General features: G+C 40.7%; 1 protein-coding gene across 9 annotated transcripts in view; it reads left to right on the forward strand.

Moving 5' to 3' along the window:
* nfixa (nuclear factor I/Xa) overlaps positions 1-6,251 on the forward strand; it is a 139,791-nt gene that overhangs the window by 60,571 nt on the left and 72,969 nt on the right. The gene's annotated exons all lie outside the window — the stretch shown is intronic.

Here is a 6,251-nt window from a genome sequence, read left to right on the forward strand (position 1 = left end):
GTAGGCAGGGCACGGTAGCCAGTGTGTGCCGCTGGCATGTGCCGACTGGAGCACTGTAGGTGTGTGCAGCATGCGCTTCAGTTAGGAGAGAGACAGACACCTTCCTTCTCTGCACAAAGCAGAAAGCTGCCATCCCCCCACCCCCACTCACACACAATCACTCTGTGTATCACCCTGCTTACTTGAACTTATCAGGAATGGCTGGCTGTGTCAAGGGGAAATGCTGCACCCTCAGTTTAGCTGCAGCGTGCTGCTGGGAAATGTCACACCAACAGTAGGTGCGTGTGCCTGTTTCAGTCGGTCCAAGTGTGTGTGTATGTGCCACTGTGACACTACAGAAACCGCCATAATGTAAACGCATGTGCAGTACCTTACAATCTAGGGAATGTGAAGAGATATAGGGCCTAGCTGGATTCACTTTGCCTCCATGTAATTCTATACCACCCCATCTAGTGGCAGTTGCATGTTGGAATGATTTTATTCAATTTTTGTTTGGAACACGCAGCACCAGAATCTCCTAATTTAATTTGAAATCCATCATTTTGCCCAGTTTTATTTATATCACATTAGCATCATTCTTAAAAGGAACATTCTTTGTAATGGGCAGCAGTGCTTTCAAGATAAAATTTTACATTGTAAGAAGTAAACATATAAGGTTTCACACAGCCCTCCGTACATTTCCCACAATATGTTTGTGTGTAAGTCTTGAATTCTTTCCACCAAATCTAAGCCAAAAAAACCCAATATACTGTATTTAACAAATGACCACCACAAAAAGAATTCTCAGGAGTCCAAACTGAACTGGGTTCTCTAAATATTTTCAGAATATAAATTAGGACTATAACTCACGTTTGGGGTTAGAGTTATGTTTATAATTAACTGTATAAGGTGGAATTTGTGCAGCTGGGCCAGAGTCAAACCTCAAGAATTAGATAGTAAAAAAATTAAAATCACAGAGGCCTTGATCTTATCTTTGATGTGCTTACATTTGAGGCTGAAACAGTCTGCTCTGACAAATCCACCGCACAAACGTGAAAGCATATTGGAGCATAACATTACCCAGGTCTGCAGTCATGTCAAAAGCCCCAGCTTGCTATCAGTCCTCGTGTCTCTGGAGCCGTTTAAAGCTTCCTCGCTCTGTCTTTCCCTCTCAGCCTCGTGCCACAAATGGCTTCCAGACTTTCACACATAGTAATGCTTCAGTGTGTAAACAGGCGTAATTACAAACGATGCGCAGACACACTTTTAACATCAATCTGTGCCTATGGGAGGGACGAGAGCAGAAAGGGGGAAATTTTCTTCATCATCCAGGGAGTAGAATGGATGAAAAGGTTTGGAGCTGGATGGAAATGGAAAGACTGGCAGTGATGAGAAGTTAAGGGGGAACATTTTAAAGAGGAAAAATATTGGTCTGTGTGTGAATGCATGTGTGTGGGCTTGAATAACTGGGTAAAAGGGGATGAAAACAAGGACACTGGTTTTTTTCTATTCATAAGAGTTTCCGAGGAAATTGTAGTTTATGTCAACTTGTCCGTAATTATTTTAAATCCTTGAGGCTTGTGAGGTTAGTAACCCTTCACCTCTTAATGGCAGGGTGTTACTCACCACTAGGCAGGCCTGCTCTCCACGCACCTTACATTTCTGTTTTTCCTGTGCCTGTAATGGGAGCAAAACATGGAAACTTTACTCAGACTGTAGAGACCTCTTGCTCACACTTGTTTTTCCAACAGAGCGGACAGAAATGTTATGTGAAATTTAGAACAGCGAGAAAATATTTGTTCCATTTGTTTTATCACAAACACGTCAAGAACCTTTAATCAAACTTATTCAAGACCATTTCAAATGATCAAGACACGAATGGAAAATAGATCTGACGCGGTCGTTCCCTTACATCACCGCAATATGTGATTTTCCACAGCAAATGTCAAAGTTGAATTCCAATCATGGCGTGTCCTAACACTCTGTAACCTTCATCAGCTTTGTATGTGTGTGTGTGTGTGTGTGTGTGTGTGCGTGTGCATGTGTCTTGCCCTCTCCTTACAGGATGATCTGGATCAAACCATTTCTTTAGACAGAACTGGCCTTTGGTGAAATGCTTATAGCAATTTTGAAAATTACAATTAAGTTTAGCGTCTGTCTTTGCAGTATAATTATATTGTAAAAATAAATGTTGCTAAATTTAAATGTTCAAGGAAACATGAATTTAAAATCAATATTATTTCTTATCTGAATTTTTGAATAATTCAATTGCACAAATAAATCTGTCTGATATAATTTTGTATGTGTCTGAATTTTAGATAAATGCTGTTCCTTTTTTTAAAAATTAATTTAAAAATGTTACTATTCATTAATTAACTGTAGTTTATAGGTTTGTGTTCTCTGTGTGTTAAATCATTGTTTGCAAGAAATTACAATTTTTAAACCAACTAGTCACATTATTAAGGATTTTTTTTATTATTTTGGTCACGTTGGTGGCAAATACAATAATACAATGATATAAAGGATTATTATATCAAAACAAACCAGGTGCATTTATTATGTAATTTAAAAGAGACCTGTTTAAATGTTGTATGGGCTTTTTGTCAGACTGGACTTAATTTTTTACATTGTATTTACATTTTTCTTTAATATTTTAACTATTTATTTCCTTAATTTTTTTTAAATCATAAATAAAAATGTAATAGTTTAAAAAAAGAAAATAAAACAAGTATGTTTCCCATATAATGTCCAATACCTGAACTCTTCTTACCTGCAATGCAGTGAGAACTAATTTAATACTTGTTGACTCCCAACCAAGGCCTCCACACTGGATGTGGTATCAAATCAATGTATGACCTGCTGTAGATTTCCACATGCACCAGGCAGATGTGAACCCTTTGGTGAACTATTCTGTCTTCATTTATATGAAGACAGAAGATTAATACCACAATTAGATCTCTGGCTTATTAAGCTGCTGACAACATCATGACACAGGCCCAAGTTACATTTATAAAATTGATTATACTCAGATATAACCAAGCCAGTGAGATATGATTGCTTTTCAAATTTACATGAAGGTGTTGGAGGTTATTCTAAAAAAAATGTCAATGCATTTACTAGGCAACGTGAATAAATATGCAATGACTTTAAAGGGAAAGCTGCATAGACGCTTTTGTGCCAATCGATTTTCTTTAGGTTGATACATTTTTGCCTTTATTATACTTTGCACTGCTTTCTTGTTTTTGTTTTTGCTAACGACCTCCTCTATATCTCACTTCGACTTTTAGGATCCATTTTGACCCTTCCTGTTTAACATATAATACTGTAGGCCGCTCAGGCGCAGCTTTGGTAAAGCTCGAGTGCGCGTTCTTCCGCAGATTGCCGTCGTTAGTCAAAACTAACGCTAAGCAGATGTTGGGGACATAATAGTTGGCCTTTGAAGACGATGACTGAGGTAGGTTTTTCCCCCTTAAGTGAGAGTTTTAATTTTACAGGACTGTGGACACCCAGAGTGCGCGTTGTTTGGAACTGAAAGACGGGCCACAGGGAGGCTTTGGTGTGGCTTTTACCTCTGTTTGTCAAGGTGTTCAATAGTAGTAGTTAAAGAAGCAAAATGGCTCAGGCCGTGTATTTAAAGTCCGAATCTTGTGCCATGTAACTTATTCATTCTCAGGCCTGATTTTATGGCGCTCTAGTCACCACACTGTGCTTTTAACAGTAGGACAGTCAGCCTCGCATACACGACCCTGTGGTGTAATGATCACATTTACACTAATTACAGTCTTTATTCTCTGTTTTGGCGTTTAATAGTTTTAATTCTTATGGGTTTCCCTTTGTTTTTGTGTGTTTGGCAGTTGCTGTTGCTCCGTGCGTGGCCTCACTAATAAAAACGGAGGTGGTTTTCATTCCCCTCCTGCTCTCCCCAGCGAGGGCAGGGCAGGAGGAGGGCAGGAGGAGAGGCCGTGTTGCCCAGCCTGGCGAACAAAGGTCGTCATTTTCTGAAAGACAGAGCATGGCGCACACAGATGAGATGCGCTCTTGTTCAAATGATTTAGACGCATACCTACAGAGTCCAGTGGCGGAGGCCATGGAAAAACTGGCCCGTTTCGTTCTGGCCTGAAGAACTGTGGGCAAAGAGGAGAAACCTTCCCTAAAAAGCAGAAGGAAATGTGGGGTTGAAAATGTCAAAAAGGGGGAAGTAAAAAAAAAACAAAAAAAACCTTAGGATGCCACAGCTTCTCATTTCTTGGCCAAAATCATAAAAGATATTATAAAAGATATTACCTTAACTGCAAGTTGCTCACAGAGCTCAGTGCCTGTGTTACGTTGTTGTGTAATTGGTCCAGTTTGTGATCATAACAGGCTTGGCACTGGATTTAACAAAGCGATTTTATAAAGGGGGGATTTTTTTTTTTGAAGGATTACATTATTCAAACTGGTAGTATTTGCTTAATAATATTGGTTAATTTGTAGGTTTCTGTTTTTTTTTCATCCTTTTTTTGTCATTTAAAGGGTTAAGAAGAAAAAATGTTGAGCTACAAAAGCCAAGTGTTTTGCTGGTTTGAGTGGACAAAGGAGAGTTTTGAATTTCTTTGATATTAATCCTGGTGATTATTATTTGGTTATTATCAGTAAAATGATAGTAATACTTGGCAAAAATAATACCTTTCTTTGACTGTGGCCCATTCATTAAAGAGCCTGGATCCTTTCAGTATTTTCACATAAGTGGCAAACGCACCTCGGTTATTATTCTTCACAAACAAAAACACATCCTCTTTAAGCCCATCTCCTTGCGTTCCCTTTCCCATTTTTGTCTTTCCTCTGCCACCCGTGCTCATTCCACATTTTTCACATTTAGTGTGGCTCTGTGAGGCAGGCGTATGTTAGTATGAACAAACGGCGCCCGGCTCGGCTCAGTCCAGATGGGGTCTGCACCCCTCCAGCAGTAGCAGTGACGAGCCAGTCAGCCAGCCAGCTAGCCAGCTAGCTACCCATCTGGGTAGCCGTCCAGTCATTCAGCCAGCCAGTCATGTAGCCTTTCAGCCAACCAAACAGCCAGCGTGCCAACCAGTCAGTGGACCAGCCAGTCATCCTGTTTGCAGCTCCTCTGTCACACACTGACCGGGCTAAATCTGATGGTCCTGGGAGCTAACCAGGGGACTCTGGCCTTTGTAGGGTGTTCACATAGACAGCTTGTCCCATTGCACAACAGAGGGCTTCATCCCATAATCAAATGGCTGGGCCTTCAACTTTGCCACCTGACAAGTAAGCTTTCTTTGGCCGCTGCCCACTGCCGAGATCTCAGTTTTGACAATGTCTGTATAACTCCTGTGAGCCTCATGGATTAATTCATCTAATTTGGACAACAAAAATGAGCAAATGTGCTCCTTTTTTCCTTTTTTCTAACTTGAAAGAATGACATTTAAATGCACTAATGAGCTGTCCATACGCGTTTCATAGCAAGCTGTCACAGAGATATAATTTTTCTGACAAATACAGCAGATTATATTGAATCGATCCTTGGTGAGAGCCGTTGTCTCTCAGATATTTCTGCCATGGTGCGCTGGGCACAGCTTGTCCCTCTGAGGTCGTGTGGGTCAGCCAATGAAGATGAGACGGCATGTTTGCCAAAGCAGCAGCTATGCAGGTCTGTGTTCCCTCACTTTCTGCTGCCGCTCAATCCCAATTACGTGTCATTGTGTCTTCTATAATGCAGCATGATAAAAATATGGGCATTTCACTAGTTGCAGTAGGAAATTTTTTTCTTCTCTTACAATGATCTGAAATCATTAGGCAAAGCTTTGTGAATTATAGGGACGTGGTATACCCCGTTCTAGACAGTTTTAATATCCACTTGCCTTTGTAGGCAGCTTAATGTGTATAGGCTACTTACATGAAGCTGTCCGGCGCAGCATTTTCAGCCCTTATTGTCCAGTGAATCCTGTCTCTCACCTACAAATGGCATTGCTTTCTAATTTGGTAACAGAAACTTTTAATGCGTTTTTCTGTCTGTGCCATTGGGGCTGTTAAAGTGGAGTAAAAAAAAAGAGAGAGAGAGAGAGAAGGGGCCAGTTTGGATGTGAGAGTGCATTTTGAAACAGGAGAGCATGTTTTTGGATGGTATTTTTTGTTGGGGGTGGGGTGGGAGGGTTATGGGCATTTTCTCCCCCCTCCTCTCTTTGTTTGTGTGGTAAATCCAGGAGCAGCTGCTGGTCTCAGGGTCTAGTGGGATTTTGAGCCTGTGTTTTCTCATGCCATCCCATGCCAAGGTG

The sequence above is a fragment of the Monopterus albus genome, unplaced genomic scaffold (genome assembly GCF_001952655.1).
Source record: "Monopterus albus unplaced genomic scaffold, M_albus_1.0 scaffold32.1, whole genome shotgun sequence".
Taxonomy (NCBI): Eukaryota; Metazoa; Chordata; class Actinopteri; order Synbranchiformes; family Synbranchidae; genus Monopterus; species Monopterus albus.